General features: G+C 50.3%; 1 long non-coding RNA gene across 2 annotated transcripts; it reads right to left on the reverse strand.

Annotated features, from left to right (window-relative positions):
* Positions 1–15,808: 15,808 nt before the first annotated feature.
* On the reverse strand, positions 15,809–19,778 carry LOC130249817 (uncharacterized). 2 transcript variants are annotated; one of them, XR_008839858.1, is made up of 3 exons: positions 19,095–19,778; positions 18,836–18,988; positions 15,809–18,090 (listed from the first exon to the last, which is right to left on the reverse strand). It is a non-coding gene; the product is annotated as an uncharacterized LOC130249817 (long non-coding RNA). The 2 variants fall into 2 exon arrangements; XR_008839859.1 differs by having other exon boundaries at positions 19,081–19,778.
* Between the last annotated feature and the right edge of the window lie 1,757 nt (positions 19,779–21,535).

The raw sequence follows: 21,535 nt of genomic DNA on the forward strand, positions 1-21,535 counted from the left end.
ACCTCGCAGCCGGCGCTGCTGTGAACACGATCCCCCTGCGCTGGCGTGTGGAAAGAATGCACAACAAAGGAGCTGCAAAAGCTTTGGAAATGCACATTGCCTGCTCTGGCAGAGAATATTCTGTCTGATTAGCTCCCTGCTCCTGCTGTAAACGATATTCTCCTTTTATTGAGCACTTCAAGCCCTCCTGAACCCAATTAAAAGCTTCTCAGGTGTGCCCAGCGAGCAGAATTTGGATGCATGGGTGCATCAGGAATTTCTGTCATTAGAGCTCTTAAACCTGGGTGTAATTCTGTGTCCACGAGGGCCTGTGTGTTTTCCCAGCCTCCGAGGCTCTGGCTATATGAAAGCATCATTGTTTCTCCAAATGTTATGGCAAAAGCATGACTGGAATTGCAGCGTTTCTAAATATTTTGCCTAATTAGTCTGTTGGGAAGAATTTGAACTCCACTTGTCCTGGATGTGAATGTGAAGTGTTGACTAAACCCCAAACATGATTGCTGGCCAGCAGGGTCACTATCCCCAGACAGCTGCAAATCCCAAGGGATGCTTTTCAGGGATCCTTCCTTCCCAGCCTTTACATCTTGAGCTTTTTGGGCTCTGAACCAGGAGTGAATTCCAAGCCTGGGTCTTTCTGCCTTGGCATAGAAACAGAACTGAAGGCATTTCCACAGCCAGTAACCCAGGGGAGGATTATATCCCAAAAATTCAGCTGTTCCCCTCTGCTGGGTCTGTCAGAGGAGCATCCCCTGATGTGTCATTCTCACCTTATTCAACCCAAAATTTATTTTTTGTGTAGAAAAAGCAGCTGCTTTCTCACAGAAGAGCAAGGGGCTCTCCCTGCCATTCCACAGGGATCACTGGGAGGGCTGGAAATGGAGCAAGGGGAGATCAAAGGGTTTTGTGGGGCTCTTTATGGTCCCCCCCAGCCCAAGCCGTTCCCCTTCTGCCCAGAACAGTCCAGCTCAGCTCAGACAGGGCTGTGAGACACCCACAAAAACCTTTTCCAGGCCCTTTCTGTCACCTTCCTGGGTGACTTTGGTTGCCTGTTACACACCTGCACCGTGGGCACCTGCAGGTGAATCTGATCCAGGCACTGGTCCCTTCCAGGGCAAGGCAGGGCCAGAATTTCCCATGTTCCATCCCATGGGTTCAATTCCTGTGCAAGCCAGAAGTGCCAGGGCTGAGGTGTGTAGGGAGCACAGGATGCTGGAACCATGGAAGGGTTTGGGATGGGAAGGGGTTAAATCCCATCCTGTTCCATGGGGACACCTCCCACTGTCCCAGGCTGCTCCAGTGTCCAGCCTGGATGCAGAGCTCAGCTGGGGTCAGCCCAGGGCACAGGGCACAGGATATTCTGGGGATATTTGGGACATCCCCAGGCAGAGACTCCAGCCCCTCTCTGGTCCCTGCCCAGGGCAGAAGTTTTGCCTCCTGGGCAGGGGAATTGCTGGGCTCAGCCCCTGGGCAATGGGACAGTGGGATGGAGCAGAGCCTGGGGCTGCTCTGCCCTCCCTGCACACAGGGACAGACACAGGGACAGACACACAGGGACAGACAGACACACAGGGACACACAGGGACAGACACACAGGGACAGACACACAGGGACAGACAGACACACAGGGACACACAGGGACAGACAGACACACAGGGACAGACACACAGGGACAGACAGACAGGGACAGACACACAGGGACAGACACACAGGGACAGACAGACAGACAGGGACAGACAGACAGGGACAGACAGACACAGACAGCCAGGGACAGACACACAGGGACAGACAGACAGATAGGGACAGACAGACAGAGACACACAGGGACAGACAGGGACAGACAGACAGGGACACACAGGGACAGACAGACAGGGACAGACAGGGATGGACAGACAGACAGGGACACACAGGGACAGACAGACAGACAGGGACAGACAGACAGGGACAGACAGACAGACAGGGACACACAGGGACACAGGGACAGACAGACAGGGACAGACAGACAGGGACAGACAGGGACAGACAGGGACAGACAGACAGGGACAGACAGGGACAGACAGGGATGGACAGACAGGGACAGACAGACAGACAGCCAGGCACAGCCAGGCTGAGCCCCTCTCTCTGGCTGCTCTCCAGGCTGAGCACCCCCAGCTCCCTCAGCCTCTCCCGGGCACTCCGAGAGCCCAAACTCCTGCAGCCCGTGCTGGGGGTGCTCAGAATCCTGCACTGTGACAATGGATCGGTCACACCCTGAGAAATAAACACCTCGGGATCGAGGCTGAGGAAAATCAGCAAAATGAGTGCGAGGCGTCGAAATTAGCGAGGAATTTAAACGGGGGAAATTCCTCCCTAAGGGGGAAAAGCAGCCAAGAAATCCTGCATTAGTGCAGCTTGTTAAACCAGCAACCTGTTTGTCTGATCTTGTAAGGCTGGGAGCAGCTTTCCCATGTCCCTGGGCTCCTCTGGGCTTGTTAACACAAGCTCTGCCATTCCTTTTCCAAGGAATTTTAATGCATCAATTTCTTCTTCACCTCACTGTGGTCAAGGTTAACTCTCTGCAAAGAGGGTTCTGCAGGTAAAGCATCTTTTAGCCCCAGCCACCAGGTAATTTTATCCATAAAACATCCCTGAGTTCTGTGCTTGGAGCAGGAAATAATCCTGAGATCTCCAGGAGGTGCCAGTTGACAACTGCAGCAGAATTTCTGCCTTCAGAACCTCTCCTCCTGGAGCCAGCCAAGCACTGAGCAGTCTCATTTCTGCACGTGGCTCATGGTCGTGGTCAATTATTCTCTGGTTATGTTCTCATGTGCCCCAAGGCTCCCACCAGGAGCTGCTCTTTTATTTCAGGGAATTTCCAGGGAGGGCTGCAGCAAATGGCCCATGGCAGCTCCTCCTGCTAATCTTTGACAGGACTTTGGGTTAAAGGGAGGACAAATCCCTTCCTTGTGTAATTGATGAGTTCCTCCTTTCACTTGCCCAGATTTGATTAATAAAAACCAGAACCTGGCCATTCTGCAGCTTTCCTTCATCACAGCACCCACCAGTGCCTGCTCCTCATCCTCCTCAGCTCCCCAGCCTGGGATTGGCTTTCCAAGAGTGAACTGGGGCTCAGGATGCCTCATTTCTGAGGGGTCACGTTCAGATGGAGGATGGAAAATGGGGAATGTGATGAGAGCAATTCATCCAGTGATTCCCAGACAGCTCCAAGTCCACCACAAATCCTGGAGGGGCAGGACACAGGGAATGGCTCCCACTGCCAGAGAGCAGGGATGGATGGGATTTTGGGAATTAGGAATTAGGCCCTGGGATGGAATTGCCAGAGCAGCTGTGGCTGCCCCTGGATCCCTGGAATGTTCAGTTCCAGGCTGGACACTGGGGCTGGAGCAGCCTGGGGCAGTGGGAGGTGTCCCTGCCATGGCTGGGCTGGGATTAAATGGGATTTAAGTCCCTTCCACCCAAACCATTCCATGGTTCTCTGAGATACCTGGAATTTAAATTTTGGACTAAAGGAGTCCTCAGAGTGTCACCCACAGAGCAGAAATCCAGGCTGGAGTGAGCCCTGCAGGAAGGGCTGCAGAGGGGCTGCTGCTCCTGAAACTTCTCACTTCCCTTCTTGGAAATCAGTATCAACACCCCTCATCAGGGCAGAGGCCTTGGGGACAGGGCTTGGGGTGATGCTGGTGGTGCTGGGTGGGACTGGATGGGCCTGAAGGGCTCTTCCCACCCTGATGATTCAGGGCTTGTGTCAGATCGTTTGGCTCATCGTGGTTTTAGTCCCTCTGGGATGTTTCTGTTTGATAGGCAAGGTGACTGAAAGTGGCCAGCTTAAACAAATTTAAATTTCCTTCCTCTGTACTGGCTGTGAGCTCAAAGGGGCTCCTCCAGCTCCTCCATGTGCACCTGAGCTGTGGAGCACCTGCCACAAGCAGGGAACAGGGAACACAGGCAGGCAGCAAGGGGAGGATTTGGTTCATCTCAGCCTGTAAAACTGAGGCTCTCACGAGTCTTTGACAGCACAGATTCCTGGGACTGAGTCCATCTGGGATGATGAACTCACAAATGACATTTGGGGTCTAAATTAAGAGCTGGATTGTGCTGTTGGCTGCCCCTGAGCAGGAGGGCAGGGCAGCACAGATGGTGGAGATGCTGAGTGAGGAGTGTGACCCTTCCTGCAGCCCCAGGGCCCAGCCAGGCTCTGCTCCTGCCTCCAGCTCCTGCTGGGAGCAGACTGTGCTCTCAGGCAGCTCCTGGCACCTAAAAAAGAGCCAGTGGGGCATTTCTGGTGTGCTCAGCAGGGCAGGGATTGTCCCCAGGGCTGTGTCCAGCTGTGGCTCCTGCAGCAGAGACTGGAGGGGCTGGAGGTGTCCAGGGCTGGGGAAGGGGCTGGAGCCCCAGGAGGGGCTGAGGGAGCTGGGAAGGGGCTCAGCCTGGAGAAAAGGAGGCTCAGGGGATGTAGCAAAAAAAAAAAAAAAAAAAAAAAAAAAAAAAGGGAGAAGCCACCAGGTCTGTCAGAGCTGTGGTTTCATCTCTGCTGTCAGGATTTGCCCTCCTGCAGCTCAGGTTTGGAGCTGAGGTTCCCACTGCTCTCTCTGCTTCAGGAAACTGAAATAACAAGAGGAAAACTGAACAGGAAACAACATTGAAATTAGGATCTAAAAGATTGAGGGAGCTGGGAAGGGGCTCAGCCTGGAGAAAAGGAGGCTCAGGGTGACAGCAGCAGGAATTTCCCCATGGAAAGGGAGCCCAGGGGCTGGAACTGCCCAGGGAGGTTTGCAGTGCCCATCTGGAGGGATGTGCAGGTCCTGGCAGGGCAGAGAATGAACAGAGGGAGGGAATTCCAGCCTGGTTTAGCAGGACTCCACTGCTCAGGGCTGTGGGTGTCTTTAGGAATCCTGGGGACAGAAGCCAGAGGTCCAGACTGGCACCAAACTCTTCATTAACTCTTCTCCAACAGCAGGGAAATGAGGGGAGCGAGGGCTGTGCAGAAATTCTGTGTGGAAAATGGGCTGGAAGTGAAAGATTTGGGGCCATGGGGACAAAACCCACAGCAGGCAGGGGCTGTGCACCAGCTGGGATTAAATCAAAACTCCAAATGCTCTCACTCCTAATTCTGGGGGCAGGAGGAACAGGGTGAGCTCAGCAGCAGCCCCAGAGCAGAACAGGCTTCCTGCAGTGCCCCCCTGGCCATTCCTGCCCTGGCAGAGTTTGGGGTGCAGGGAGAGTTTGGGGTGCAGGGAGAGTTTGGGATGCAGGGGCAGAGTTTGGGGTGCAGTGATAGTTCGGGATGCAGGGACAGAGTTTCGGTTGCAGGGACAGAGTTTGGGGTGCAGGGAGAGTTTGGGGTGCAGGGACAGAGTTTGGGGTGCAGGGATAGTTTGGGGTGCAGGGACATAGTTTGGGGTGCAGGGAGAGTTTCGGTTGCAGGGACAGAGTTTGGGGTGCAAGGGCAGAGTTTGGGGTGCAGGGAGAGTTTGGGGTGCAGGGGCAGAGTTTGGGGTGCAGGGATAGTTTGGGGTGCAGGGATAGTTTGGGGTGCAGGGATAGTTTGGGTTGCAGGGACAGAGTTCGGGATGCAGGGAGAGTTTGGGGTGCAGGGACAGAGTTTGGGGTGCAGGGAGAGTTTGGGGTGCAGGGGCAGAGTTCGGGATGCAGGGATAGTTTGGGTTGCAGGGATAGTTTGGGGTGCAGGGGCAGAGTTTGGGGTGCAGGGACAGAGTTTGGGGTCAGGGAGAGTTTGGGGTGCAGTGAGAGTTTGGGGTCAGGGATAGTTTGGGGTGCGGGCAGGGCTTGCTCTGCTCCCCCATCCCTGCTGGGGCTCCAGCTCGGCTCAGGGCAGCTCTGGGGCTCACCTTCCCTGTGCTGGGGAATTCCCTGTGCATTTATTGACTGAAGGCTTTGATCCAAGCTGGAATCTCCTGAGCTGGAAGGATCCAGAGGGATCATTATCCAAACCCTGGCCCTGCACACACACCTGGGAGCATTGTCCAAACCTTCCCCATCCTCCTGTCCCTCCCCAGCAGCTTTAGACCTGTTTGATGTTGAGGTGCCCCAAATTCCAGACAGCTGTGGGCACTGAATGCAGCTGGAATCCCTCTGGGGGTGTCACAGCCCCGGTGTTCCAGCCTGGAGATGCCAAATCCAGAGTGGGAAATCCATGTGATGCTCACCCAGCAGAGCCCCAGCCCCCCTCCCCTCTCCCAGTGCCCCCATTCTTTTCCACAGACGAGCTGGTGGAGAGGAGAAAAAAAAAATAAATTTTTTTTTGTGCTGACACTGCTGAGTCATTAACCATGTGATGGAAACAACTCTGCAGTTCTCAGCACCAGCTCCACCTCCAGCTGCCAGGAGCTGGGGGCTGCTGCAGGGCTGTCCCTCCTCCTCCTCCCAGCCCGTGGTGCTCCCAGAGCTCTGGCCAGGGCAGCAATGGGAATCTGCCCCGTGACTCATCCCCTGGGCACTGCAGCCACTCTGATAACGCTCCTTGCCCAGACCTTTCACATCTCACACACTTGGGAGAGCCTGAAATGAGGGTTTGGGGCAGGGCAGAGAGAGATTAGCTCCCAATGGCTTCTCTTTAATGCACTTAAATCTTGAAAAATAGAAATATAAAATATGTATTTCAATGAGGAGCTGAAAAGTGGCTTTGAAAGGGACCTCAGCTTGGCCTCCACAACTGCAAATCTGAATTTTCCATCTCTGCCTGGCCTTGCACCATCCTGGATGGAGGTGTGGACATCCTGCAGAGGTGGTTTGCATAGAGAGAAGCTGTTTGTGCACTTCAGGAGGTGCAGGAAGAGCTTTTGTGCATGCAAACCACCAGCTCCATTTGGCAAATGTGTCATTAAGTGGTGGTTTGTCACAGCTTTCTTGCCTTCCTCCCTTCCAAATGCCTGTGCACAGGATTGAAATGCTCTGAGAGCTGCTGGGTGGAACAGGATTTTCAGATTCTTCACTAATTTGTATTTACTTCCATCTAACAATGAAAATTGCTTACAGTGCACAACTTCCAGCCTACTATGGATTAAAATGCATTTTGGAAATCTCCCCAGATTCCTGGCACATTTATTACCACAGCTCCAAAGTACAGAGTGTTTGGGATCTTTAATCTCCCCATTCCTGTAATAAGAAAAGTTGAATAATCCATCCCTGAAGGACAAATCCTTATGAAAATACTGTGAGTGTATCCTGAGAGCAGGATTTCTCCCTCTGAAACCTCCCATCCATATCCAGCCAGGAAAACCCTCTCATTTTCTCCCATTATCACATTTGCTGTTTTGTTTTTAAAGCCCTCACAGAACTCAGCAGCCTCTTGCAGGTCCATTTTCCCCTTCCACAGCTCTTTTTCCTTCCAGCAGCTGCTTGGGGGTGGGCAGAGATGTGATGCTGTGGGATGAGGAGGGGCTGGGATGGATTCCCAGAGCAGCTGTGGCTGCCCCTGGATCCCTGGAATGTTCAGTTCCAGGTTGGACACTGGGGCTGGAGCAGCCTGGGACAGTGGGGGGTGTCCCTGCCATGGATGGGGTGGGATTAAATCAATTTTTAGGTCTGGGATTCCCTGATTCTATGAAAATGCCATTAAACTTTAGAAGTTTGGGGTGGCAATGGCCCCTAAGGCCTGTGCCAGAGAAAGGTTCCTCCTTCCAGGACCACAATAAGTTCAGCAGGCAGGGAAGAGGAGGAAGCTCCATTCTGCAGCCCTGCCTTCCCTGCTTGTCCATCCCTGGGCTGCAGCTCTCTCCCCTCCCCAGGTGGCACAGCACAGAATCCCAGACTGGTTTGGGCTGGAAGTGACCTCAAATCCCACCCAGTGCCACCCCAGCCATGGCAGGGACACCTCCCACTGTCCCAGGCTGCTCCAGCCCCAGTGTCCAGCCTGGAACTGAACATTCCAGGGATCCAGGGGCAGCCACAGCTGCTCTGGGAATCCATCCCAGCCCCTCCCAGGGAACAATTCCTAATTCCCAATATCCCATCAAACCCTACTCTGCAGCCATTCCCTGTGTCCTGTCCATCCCTGCCTTGTCCCCAGTCCCTCTCCAGCTCTCCTGGATCCCTCCAGGCCCTGGCAGGAGTTTCTCCTGTCCAGGTGAGCACCCCCAGCTCTCCAGGCTGGCTCAGAGCTCTCCAGCCCTGCAGCAGCTCCCTGCCTGCTCTGGGCTCTCTCAGCAGCTCCAGCTTCTTTCCTCGTGCTGGGATCCAGGGCTGGGGCAGCTCTGAAGGTGGGATCTCCCTGGCCCTGACCCAGCCCAGGATCCCTTTGCCCTCCAGGGATGTCAGAGTTTATTTCCTCTTTCCCAGCTCACCTCCAAGAACTTGGCCTCTGCAGATGCAACATGGAGGAAATACAATAGGAAATACAAAATAGGAAATACAATAGGAAATACAAAATAGGAAACACAATAGGAAATACAATAGGAAATACAATAGGAAATACAAAATAGGAAATACAATAGGAAATACAAATAGGAAATAGAAATAGGAAATGCAATTAGGAAATACAAATAGGAAATGCAATTAGGAAATGCAATTAGGAAATACAAATAGGAAATACAATAGGAAATATAGTAGGAAATACAAATAGGAAATGCAATTAGGAAATGCAATTAGGAAATACAAATAGGAAATACAATAGGAAATACAAATAGGAAATACAATAGGAAATACAGTAGGAAATACAAATAGGAAATACAATAGGAAATACAGTAGGAAATACAAATAGGAAATACAATTAGGAAATACAATTAGGAAATGCAATAGGAAATGCAATAGGAAATGCAATTAGGAAATGCAATTAGGAAATACAAATAGGAAATAGAAATAGGAAATACAGTAGGAAATACAAATAGGAAATGCAATAGGAAATACAAACTGGAAATAAAATAGGAAATACAAATACGTGGAGGAAATTCCCACAGAACAAAGGGGGTTTTGATTCCCCCCCTTCCCAACACCACTCTCAGAGGAGGTGGTGCCAAGTTACATAATCATAGATCTTGGTCCTCCTTCTCCCATTGCTGCACCAAAGGGATTTGTGGGGTGGGAGGGCAGCTGGAGAGCAAGAAACTCGTGGATGATTGTCCAGGGGGAAGAACAGCTGGAGCTGGGCTGGGGAAAGGAGAAAACAGCATTTTCTGCACAGGTGAGCTGCTCCAGGATCGTTGTGGAGGGGTCTCTGGATGTGACACAACATCAAAAGCTCCAATTTGGATTCTCCCAAGCTTCAGCCATCATGTGTTGCCCAGTAAATCTGAGAAATCAAAGGGAAAATGCTGAAAATGGAGCAGTTTCCCCTGGATGAGGCGACATTATGGAAAGAAAAAAAACCAAAACAACTGGGGTTGAGCCTCTCAGGACTTCAAAACTTGGAGTGCCCTTTGCTGTGTGATATTTGTGTTTATAATTTTATCTCGAGATAGAGCCAGAGCTGTTTCTTTCCCTGCCAAAGGAAACTATAGATATAAATCATCCACCAAAAAGTGAGGCCTGGGGCCGTTGTTTATGTGATATGAAACAATTTCATTATTGTTAATTATTTATTTTGGTAGGGCTACAAAGTGGTAAAAGCCTTTTTTTTTTTTAAGAGACAGGAAAGAAAGCAAACTTCAAGCATTCCAGTTTCTTTGGCATTTTCACACTGGTCAGTGCTCAGAGCCAGGAAATGGAAATTAAAAAAGGCAAATTTTGCCTTACCCCTCTGCTAAAGGGCATTTATTGCTTCCTGGGGAGTTCTAAGGGCAATTTTCCTGCTGTTTCCAGTGTGACTGTCAGAGCCCAGCACCAAGCAGGGCAGAGCTGCTGCTTCTTACAGGAAATGAAATTCTGATTTGTTTTCTTTGCTGTGTTGTGTGGTGTGCTCATCCCTGCAGCCTCCTGCCCACACCCTGCAGCAGGTGGAACACGGCTCCACCTCAGTTAAAGCCACCAAAAACCAAAATCCCAGTGGTGCTGCAGTCCCACCAAAGCTGTGGTGGCTCCTGCTCTGTGCTGCTCATTCCATCTCTGCTGGCATTGATTGGTCCTGAAAATGAAATAAGGCCCAGAACTCCTCCATGAACACAGAATTATGGAATGTCCTGACTGGGATAAACCCACAGGAGTCATCCTGTCCCTGCCCTGACCCCCCAAAATCCCAGCCTGGGCATCCCTGGCTGCTCCTGGAGCTCTGGGGAGCCTGGGCAGTGCCAGCACCTCTGGGGGAAGAACCTTGCCCTAAAATCCATCCCAAATCCCTCCTGACCCAGCCCCAGCCTCTCCCTGGCCCAGCACTGCTGACCCAAGCAGATTGAGGATTTGCTTTTTCCTCTTCCATCCATTCCCACATCCTGACCTGGACAATTGTTAAGACAAGGTAGGATGGCAGGAGCAGCACCTTCCTCAGATTCCTGATGGGTTTTTAGGGGAACAGATGCCAGAGGGAAACATCTCAAACTCATTCACACACACACAGATTCCTTCCTGCAAAGCTCTGCCTGGGAGCTGAATAGAGATGTGAAAAATAAATATTAAATAAATAAATAAATAAAGCAAAGAGGTGAATTTATCCCAAATCACATCTTAGATGTGAGCACAGCTTAAATCTTCAACCTGCTGGAGCTGGATGAGCATCCAGCAGTGCTGACCTTGGTGGGACTGAGCCATGGAATATCCTGAATAAACCCCAGGGATCCTCCAGCCACAGCCCCCAAAATCCCAGCCTGGGCATCCCTGGAGCTCTGGGGAGCCTGGGCAGTGCCAGCACCTCTGGGGGAAGAACCTTGCCCTAAAATCCATCCCAAATCCCTCCTGGCCCAGCCCCAGCCTCTCCCTGGTGCTGTCAGGTCACAGAGCAGAGACCAGACCGTCCCTCTGAGGAGCTGCAGCCCCAGCTGGACAATCCAAGGTCCCTCAGCTGCTGCTTTGGCTCTGCCAGCCCTGCCCCATCCCTCTGGTCTCCCCAGGAGCTGCCACGTGTGCCCACAGCTGTGGCAGAGCCAGCACAGGTCCCTGCAGCCCCAGGTCCCCCTGCACAGGGCTCTGCCTGTGTCCTGCTGCTGTCCCCGAGCTCCTGGCACGCACAGAGCGCCGGCATTGCCATGGAAATGCTGCAGCAGCCCCTGCAGCCTGGCACGCGCTTCCCCCACGCCTTGTGCAGGACCCAGGGCTGGGGGGATGTGTCACAGCCCACGTGAGGGCACAGGGACCTGGGGAGAGCTCCAGCGCGAGGGGCTGGGCAGCAAAGACAGTCCCAGAGCAGGGATTGTGCCAGTGGTGGCACTGCAGGGACATTGCCCTGTGCTGTCACTGTCCCTGGGCCAGGATGGGTTTGGTGCTGCTGCTGCTAAATGGCTGAGGAAAGGCCCAGTGTGGGATCTGTGTGCTGATTTACACCTGAGGGGTTGGGGCAGCAAAGACAGTCCCAGAGCAGGGACTGTGCCAGTGATGGCACTGTGGGGACATCACCCTGTGCTGTCCCCAGGCTGGGATGGGTTTGGTGCTGCTGCTCCTAAATCAGTGAGGACAGACCCAGTGTGGGATCTGTGTGCTGATTTATACCTGAGGGGTTGGGGCAGCAAAGACAATCCCTGAGAGGGGATTGTGCCAGCAGTGGCACTGCAGGATCTGTCACTGTCCCTGGGCCAGGACGGGTTTGGTGCTGCTGCTCCTCCTAAATCAGTGTGGACAGACCCAGTGTGGGATCTGTGTGCTGATTTACACCTGAGGGGTTGGGGCAGCAAAGACAATCCCTGAGAGGGGATTGTGCCAGCAGTGGCACTGTAGGGACATCACCTGGTGCCATCACTGTCCCCATGCCGGGATGGGTTTGGTGCTGCTGCTGCTCCTAAATCAGTGAGGAAAGGCCCAGTGTGGGATCTGTGTGCTGATTTTCACCTGAGGGGTTGGTGGTGCCCAGGTAAAGGTGCCAGCACTGCCAGCTGCTGCCTGGCCAGGCTGGAGGGGCAGCTCAGGGGTAAACTCTGTGCTTTGCTGCCCCAAGAACGGGATGGAGGCGTTGGGGACCTTCTGTTTTATCTGGGATTGCCAAGGGAACTTGGGAATAGGGAGGCATCAGCAGAAGAAGTGACCCCAGGAGCTGCTGCCTGTGTGGGATCCTCCAGTTTCGGACAAGGAGGGAACTGTGCAGATTCCCCTGCCCCAAACCCACTGAAGGAGTTGCTGTTACTCCCTGATTCTGCTGAGAAAAGCACGAGTTGTTCTTCCTGCCAGCCTTGAAACATCTTATTACACAACACAGGGGTTCCACATCCCACAAAGCAACGCCACAGGTCATTGTTTCACTTTTTGTATCTCATTTCAACATGGGAATTACTAAAATATTCTGGTTTTTTGGTGTCTCAGCACTCACAACATCTCTGCAAGGAGCTCTTTGACCTCCCCCTTCTCTGCAACTGTTGTTTTCCACAGGGTGTTTGCAGATGTATTTGCTGCAGGAATTATTCTGTGTTTTACCTAATTTAAATTTGGGAGATAAATCCCCACATTTTGCTGATACAACACATGAAGTTCTGTTCTGCTTCACCTCACTTTTGGTGGCATTGAGACCATGGCTGCCCTGCACTCATTGCAAGTGTCTGTGTCAGCTGGATCAGCTTCCACTAAAAAAAAGAGTTGGATGTTTTCCAGACATTGTAGCTAATGAAACAAGTCAGAAAATCTTTATTTTAACAGGATGCACTGCTGAAAAAGAAAGGGAATTCCTCAGAAAGGGAATTATTAGAGCAAGGAAATCCTGGAAGGGACCCACAGGATCATCCTGCCCTGCACAGACACCCCAGAAATCCCAGCCTGTGCCTGCTGAGGGACTGTCCCCTCCCACTGTCCTGCTGGGCAGTGGGGTGGGAGTGTTGGGGCACAGGGACACACAAGGACACGCCTGGCAGAGCTGGGCTTTGCTGCCAGGCTGGGCCTGCCCTGCCTTGCTTCTCTTGGTAACTCAGGCTCAGCACCCCCTGGGACCTGCTGGGCTGGAAAATTGGGTGTTAAACGGCACAGCAGAGGCAGCAGGGCTGCAAATGGAAAGGGAATCCTGATTTTCTTGGAAGTTAAGAAGTGAGAGGTTCTGAACACGGGTTGGTGTCAATAAGAAATGATGCTGGCAATTGTTTTCATCTGTTGGAATTGTACAGTCATGGAATGGCTTGGGTTGGGAAAGACCTTAAATCTCATTTAATCCCACCCCAGCCATGGGGACACCTCCCACTGCCCCAGGCTGCTCCAGCCCCAACGTCCAGCCTGGCCTTGGGCACTGCCAGGGATCCAGGGGACAATTCCTAATTCCCAAAATCCCATCAAACCCTACTCTGCAGCCATTCCCTGTGTCCTGTCCCTCCCTGCCTTGTCCCCAGCCCCTCTCCAGCTCTCCTGGATCCCTCCAGGCCCTGCCAGGGGCTCTGAGCTCTCCCATATTGGCTGTATCATTTTGGAAGGTTGTTTCTTTTTGAGGCTGAGATAATGAGAGAGGTTTCTGAGTTTTTATTTGAAGTGTGGTGGAAAGAGCTGAAACTCTGGTCCTGGCACAGGGTGCCCAGAGCAGCTGTGGCTGCCCCTGGATCCCTGGAATGTTCAGTGTGGGAGGTGTCCCCATGGCAGGGGTGGCTCTGGGTGGGATTCAAGGATTTAAGGTCCCTCCCAACCCAAACTGTTCTGTGATTCCATGATGTTGATTTTTATCCATTCAGATTTTTCTGCCTGCAGAGTTTTCCTCCAAATCCTTTCCTTTGTTACTTTCCAGGGAATAAAAGCTCCACGCTGAGCTGGAGCTTTCTCCCTCTGCCAGATGAGCCAGAGCTGATTCCTGCACTGCCCTGAGGAAGCTCCTGCACCTTCATGGAAAAGCTGAGCTGCCATCAGGGCACTGCTCCTGCTCCAGGGATTGCTGCTGCCCCCCTGGAGGAGCTGCAGCCCCTGCTGAGCTCTGAGAACCCCCAAACCGTTCACATCTGGGGGAAGTTCAGCAGAATCTCCTGGCTTTTACTTTCGGTTTTGAGGCCTGGGTGGGTGGGGAGGATTGAAGCAAGAAAACATTTTACTACTGAATCCCCATCCAGGCAGGAACACAAACGACCAGAAATTTCAGAATAGTTTGAGAAAAACTGTGATTGAATTCTTCAAGCCTCCCGAATTCCCAGGTGATTTAATCCCCCAGCTCGATGATATCAGTGACATCCAACACCTGTGAGCTCCTGATCTTTGCAAAGCAGAGTAACTTTGCACAAATGTTAATTGGAGGAATTAACACCTGCATTAATCAGCAGCACACACTGAGTTTGAGGCTTCTGATTATATTTTAGGGCATCTGCTGCAGGTTGAACATCCACATTAATAAATGGATTATCCAAAAGATTTGAAATTGTTCAAATTGCACCAATTTCCTGAATATATTGTTGCAAGGACTAAATTCCTTTGGAGTGTGACTCCAGTGAGCTCTGTCCACTGATTTGGGGGAAAACACAGGATCCTGTTTGTCACTTGGAATTTTAAATTTGGAATTGTCAGCATGTAATCAAGAAGCCAAGACTAAGAGCAAGGCCTTTTGTTGCCCCCAGGGTGATTCTTCTCTGCCTGGCATTAATAAAGAAGGTGCTTGATGAATCCCCTTTGTGTAATTCCAGGAGAAAATTCCTGAATCTTGTGGAATCAATGAAGTGGGATCTGTAACTCTTCTCCAGGTGGGTGGTGCTGGGTGGACCTGAAGGTCTCTTCCAACTTTGTGTTTCCAGGATTTCTCATTTATTCAGAATTTCCAACATCTCTGCAGTGACTTGTGGAGGGTTTTTTGTTTTTTCCTGGGGATTTCTTGGACAAAACCACTTGAGCATGTTCTGGAAATTGAATTTTTAATGGAATTGACCTTCAAATGGAAATCCAAACATTTCCTGTTCCATCAGAAGTCCTGCACAGGGAATGAACTCTTGGAAGCACCAGGCTTGCTGTGCCTGGAGCACAGAGGGACCTGCAGGTGGGCAAATGCTCCATGAGAGTTGGAACAAAGTCACAATTCCAGATGGGTTTTCTGAGACCTGAAAATGCTGAAGAAATGCCTGAAATCTGCATTTTCTGCCCAGACACACATTTTGAATGGGAAAAAGATTTTTGAATGGAAAAAGAATGAATGTCCAGAAAAACCTGGTGCAGAAATTGTCTCTGTTAAAAAAAAAAAGAAGAGACAGAGCCTGGCTGAACATTCTCCACTTTAATAAACTGGAATTAGGGAAGAGCCACCATGATCAGGGAAGCAGAAGGCAGGTGGAAAAAGGGAGAAATAATTTTTCTTGATAATTTTTTTGCTTTTCTCATGTATTTCCCAGATTCTGAGCATTTCTGCTGGATATCAGCACTATGAACAGCAACATGATTTTTAAGGGTGAAGGGATCAAACATCCTCACTCCTCTAAATTAATCTGGGCTTGGGATTCCTTGGAGAAAACATGGGTTTAAACTTGATTAAAGTGGATCAGTTGGTCCATGATATTCTGTTTGCACAACACCATTTATTAGCAGCAAATTCCTGCCCAGAGAGGAGGACAAATAACTGGAAAAGCAGGAGAGGCTTCGTGGGGGAGGCATCTTTTTAATTGCATGGAATTCCATTATCACTTCCTCAGTGCTGGGAGGATTGCTCAGCACAACCTCAGAACCCTCTGCAAGGAGCTGACGTGGCAAATCAGCCAATTTCCCAGAATGAGAGAATCCTGGAATTCCTGAGAAGCCCTCCCAGCCATGCAGTGCCAGCTGTGCCCCATGCCCACCTTGTCCCCAGCCCAGAGCTCTGAGTGCCACCTCCAGGTGACACCTCCAAACCTCCCTGGGCAGCTCCTTCCCACGAAGAAATTCCTCCAGATAACATTTGTCACCCCTGGAAACATAAACCAATTCTTTGGGCTGACAAGGGGATAAGGAGGGTATTAACTCCTTATTTTCTGTAAATTGATAATTGATGGATTGATCTCCTGTCAGGGAGTTGTGCAGAGCCACAAGGTCCCCCCTGAGCCTCCTTTTCTCCAGGCTGAGCCCCTTCCCAGCTCCCTCAGCCCCTTCCCAGCTCTTTGTCCCTCTGCTGCTTCTCATTTCCTTGCCTTGGCTCTAGGACAAGACCAAGTGACAGTGACCAGTGGCAGTGCTGCCTCCTGAATGTTTGCAGAGGGATCCATCCCTCAGGCCCCTGACAAAACCTCTCATTCTCCTGGCAGAGCAGCAGTGCCAGTCCCTGCTTGTCTCCCAGGTGATGGGATTGCAGGCTCCTCTTGCCAGAAATGCACAGGATTCTGCCTGCATTCCTTTATTTATTTATTTCTCCATTTTTATTTATTTATTTTGCAAAAGACACCAACAAAGCTTAACATCCTTTTTCTCACCTGTGGCAGGAAACCACTGAAGCAGAAATTCAGTCATTCTGGCACCATCTGTGTCTGTTTACAATCACTGAAGGGATAAAAAGACCTCAAGGAATGATCTGGGGCTCAGAAACCTTTCAATGTTTGCATCTTAGAGCTGATTTTTTCTCTTCTTTTCCTGCTTTGAGGTTGCTGGAAGGAACTTCCTGGGAGCTGTGATGCTTCACCCATGGACAGCACCCTTGGGATGTCTCCAGCTCCAGATGTCACCTGAGCCTTTCAAAACCATTTCTGCAGCTCTTCAGGTACATTTGCCTCAAAGCTTCTTCCCTCATGGGTTCCCCAACATACAAATAATCAGTGATGCTTTTTCCACCTGCTTTTAACACCCTCAGTGTCCTCCAAGGCTTCCTTAACTCCCCAGCTAGGAAGTTTTTCCTTAAATCCAGCAGAAACTGCAATTCTGGATATTGTTTAAGCTCCCTGCTGCCCTCCAAGCATTGAGAGTTTCCTGCTGCCTTCTACCTGTTACATATTTGAAGACTCTTCTCATGTTTCTTCTCTGCCCTATTTTCTCTAGATAAAAACAACCAAACCAAATTCTTTGAGATTTTCCTCCAGGGTCAGCTTTTTTTTTCAAGACTTTCAGCACCTTTTTGTGCTCTCAGGACTTTCCCTAATTGGCCTGGTGAGGAAGTTGTGAGAGCACACTGGGGTTTCCTGAGTTCAGTGACCAAAGGGAATCGTTCATTTTTCACTTTCACACCTCCCCAGGGCTGAGTGGGAGTGCAGGAATTATTCCACACATCCCAACCAGCCTGTTTAGACATTTCAGGACAATCCTTGCTCTCCCACACTGTTTTTGATTCCCAGGGAGCTTAAGCTCTTCCAAAATCCCCATGGCTTTTTGTCCAGGTTCTTTGCCTTGTTGGCTCCTTCCACCGGGGGGTTTATTCTTATCTAAATCTCAATTTACACCTGCACTGAATCCTGCTGTTTTCACACCATTTCTTCAAGGATCAAGATGTTAATCCTGGTAGAACTTCCCCACTTGATCCTTCATCCTCCAAAACACAAGGGAAACAGGGAAGGGCACAAACTCCGGGCAAGGCACCTGCAAAAACACTCTCTATATTTTTTCCACATCAACAACAAACTCTCTTGGAGGGTTTTTGATGTTTCAAACAGCTGAGTCCAGCTTACAATGGTTTCATTTTAGTTCCTCAGTGGAGGCTGTGCTGAAAGCCTCACTCCAGTCAAGATATGCAGTATCTATTGTCCATAAGAGCTGCTACTTGTCAGGGGAGGAAATGAGCCTGGCTGGGCAGGATTTGTTCCTGGCAAATCATTCTTGGCCTCCACTTATCTTTTCATTATTTCCCATGCACAAAAGAAAACTTTGTTTTGTTATTTGTTTCCAGAAATTTCCAGGAATTCAAGTTGGGGCTGTTTTCTCCTCTGACATTGCCCAGGCTGGTTTTTTACTCAGGTGAGTGCAGCACCTGTCCCTGCTCTTCCCTTTTCCAGGGGTGGGAAGGGATTCCTTGTGGATTCCTCTAGGATTCAGGCAGTCCTCCACATCCTCTCAGTTGGTTTCTGCCAGGTCTGGCTGACTGGAAAAACCCCAACTCACTGAAATATTCTGCTGTGTTCTCTCTGTTCTCCGTGGTTACTCAATGGGCCATTGTTCATTCTCCTTGCTGAGGAGTGAGGAGAAAAGGCCATCAATCATCTTGGCATTCCCTGTGTCACCTCTTCCATCCTGGAGGAACAGCACATCAGTTTTTCACCATTTTCTTGCTCTAACTCCTAAAGGACAGCCACACCTTTCTGGAATTTTCTCTTTCCTTTGCTAACTACATTGATTTATTAGTTTTCACTCTTACAGGACTCTGCTTTTATTGCTGCTCCCAGTTTGCTGCAGTGTCTGCTCACACTGGAGGGTTCATGAGCCACTGATTGGGGTTTAAGTGAGTGCTGGCCTGAAGATGGGACCCAGGAACCAAAGCTGTGCCTGTGGTGGCTCTGCTTCTCCCAGAGGCTCCCTGTGCCAGCTCGTGCATTTAGAGCTGTTTCCTCATCAGGGAACAATGGAATGGTTTGGGTTGGAGGGAATTTAAAGCTCATCCAGCCCAACCCCTGTCATGGACAGGAACCTTCCACAAGGTTCCCCAACCTGAGCTGGGACACTTCCAGGGACAGGAAACTTCTGTTCTCTGGAGCAGAGCCCGACCCCCCATCTATGTCCTCCCATCAGGAATTTTGGAGATTCCTGATCCCACCTGGCAGAGCCATTAACACTCAGGAGAGGGTTGAGAGGGGCAGGGGAGTCACAACAACTTTCCTGACCATCCTGGGTTTAGATTTATTTGGGCAGGATTCTTCTGGGATATCAGGATAAACAGCAGGAAGATGCCCCTTCCTCCTCTTTCCATGGAAATGGAAATCAGCCATAAACAGGTTTTTTTCCTCCTGGGTGTGATGGGTTTGGGATGGGCTGGAATTACCTGCAATTGAAAGTTCTTTAGATTCTGGCTCCTCAGTTTGAGACAGTGAAGAGCTCAAGTGAGTATTTCAAGAAGTTGCTGCATTCCTCATTCAGAGCACTTCACATGTGTAGCACCAATTGAATTTATTCCATCTGGGATCATTCAGCACTTCTGCAAATGAGACCACAAAATGTCAATTCAGACACTCAGAAACTGGGAGGGTGAAATTCATGGCCACCTGCAAGAAGTGTGGTTTAACTGACTTGTGCAGCCTCACCCAAGGGAGGAAGGAGGGATTCAATCCCTTCCTAAGGCACATCCCAGCTGGTTTCAACCCAAGAGCTCATCCTTTTCCACGTGATCCCCTGCAAATTCACTGCTCATCTCCTGTCTGCTGAAACAAATGTGGAAAAACTTCTGGAGACAGCAGTCTCCTCCTCTATGTCATCCTGACACAGCTCCAGAGTGGCTCCACCCTGAAAAATAAATGTGGCACAGAGCCCATGGAAAAGAAAAGTAGGCAATTATCTGCTTTGCATATGCAGATGCAAAGGAGAGGAAGAAGAAATAACTCTCCTCATTATGTGGTATTGATTTTGCAACCTAGTCCTCATTTAAAGCAGATTGGATGTGTGCAATTATGCAGCTTTTAAAAAGTAAACAGAGAAAAGAATCTGAACTCCTTCCATCGTGTGCAAGCACCACATTGTGGCAGATGGACACAGAGCTGCTGGAGCAAGTGCAGAGGAGGCAGAGGGATGGAGCAGCTCTGCTGGGAGGAAAGGCTGGCACAGCTGGGATTGTTCACCTGCACAGGAGAAGCTTTGGGGTGACCTAAGGGAAATGCCTGAAGGGAGGTGACAAGAAAGATCCCAGATCCATGGAATGGTTTGGGTTGGAGAGACCTTAAATCCCATCCAGTGTCACCCCTGCCATGGGGACACCTCCCACTGTCCCAGGCTGCTCCAGCCCAATGTCCAACCTGGAACTGAACATTCCAGGGGCAGCCACAGCTGCTCTGCAATTCCATCCCAGCCCCTCATCAGCATCACAGGGAACAATTCCTGCCCAATATCCCATCAAACCCTACTTTGAAGCCATTCCCTGTGTCTGTCCCTCCATTCCCTGTGTCTGTCCCTCCATTCCCTGTGTCCTGTCCCTCCATTCCCTGTGTCTGTCCCTCCATTCCCTGTGTCCTGTCCCCTCCATTCCCTGTGTCTGTCCCTCCAGCCCTTGGCAATTGTCTCTCTCCATGTTTCCTGCAGCTCCTTCAGGCCCTGCAAGGCCACCCTGAGCTCAGCCCAAAGCTTCTCCTGTGCAGGTGAACAATCCCAGCTGTGCCAGCCTTTCCTCCCAGCAGAGCTGCTCCATCCCTCTGCTCATCCTGCTGCCTCCTCTGGACACACAAATCCATGATTCTTCCTGTTATATTTTAGCTCATTCACCTTCCTACTACCCCATCCTTTCCCTGTCCTAACCTTCCTCAAATCCAGCCTTTCTTCATCCCAGTCTTTTCCCATCTATTCTCCTCCCTTTCCTTTTTCCATCTCTCTTGCATACTCTCATTAGTTCCTAGTCCTAAATCCTAAACCCACCTGAAATGTGTGGTGTTTATGGACAAACCTCCTGGAGAAGTGAGGAAATAGCAGGGAGAACAGGCCTGCACCTGTCTTACACCCCTGCCCATAGCCAGGCAAACAAAACCTCAGTGCAGAGCAATTCTCTCCACAGGCAATCCCTGCTTTCTACCAGCACCTCCAAATACCTCTCCTGATCTGGGGCTGGAGCTTACCAACATCCCAGTCCTAAAACTGTGATAAATTCTCATTTTATTTTGATATTGAGCAAATTTTATTTGATATTGAGGTGGAAATTAAAGTTTTTAATAAGAGAACTGGCTTTGTGTGGTGCACAGAGGACCTGCTGCAAAACGAGGGTTAGTCCAGCCTAATCAAGAGACTGCTAAAACCCAAAACAGCTGTGGTTAGAGAGGCTCTGACTGGTGATTTTGAGCTTCTAAAAGTGCCATTTTTTTTTCTTTCATTTTCCCCCTTAACCCTGCCACACCCAGCCAGTTTCTTTTCCAGGAGCCTCTGAGATATTGCAGGACATTTTTTCATGGAATCCCAGAATTGAGGTTGGAAAAACCCTCCCAGATCATCGACTCCAAGCTGTGACCCCCTTCCAAGGCCTGACCACCTTTTCCTTGAGGAAATCGCTCCTGGTGTCCAACCTGAGCCAGCCCTGGCACAGTTTGAGGACATTTCCCCTTGTCCTGTCCCTGTTCCCTGGCAGCAGGGCCCCTCTCTGCTACAACCCTCAACCATTCCCAAAATCTTTCCCAAAGAAAACCTGCATTTGCAAATGTATATGGAATGCATGAGGACATATTTTTACCTTGTGCTTCATTACAAAGGGTGATGTATCAAGGGTGGGATTATTTTTCCATGCTGTCTGTGCTGCTTTTTGGGATAGGGACAGGTAGGACAGACACCAGGATGCAGAGTGGGTGGTTTGCCCAAATTCCAGAATGAAAAAGTCAGGACATTTTGACACTTATTACTTAAATAAAGTACATAAAATCTCTGTTAGGGGAGTTTTTATTTCCTTACTGAGTATTCAGGGCATGGCCACCACTTGTTGTTCAGACCATCCTCTCTAACCCTGTGCTTTTAAATATTAAATATTACATTTCCTGCAGTCTTTAGATGCTTTTGC

This window comes from Oenanthe melanoleuca, chromosome 1, assembly GCF_029582105.1.
Source record: "Oenanthe melanoleuca isolate GR-GAL-2019-014 chromosome 1, OMel1.0, whole genome shotgun sequence".
NCBI lineage: Eukaryota > Metazoa > Chordata > Aves > Passeriformes > Muscicapidae > Oenanthe > Oenanthe melanoleuca.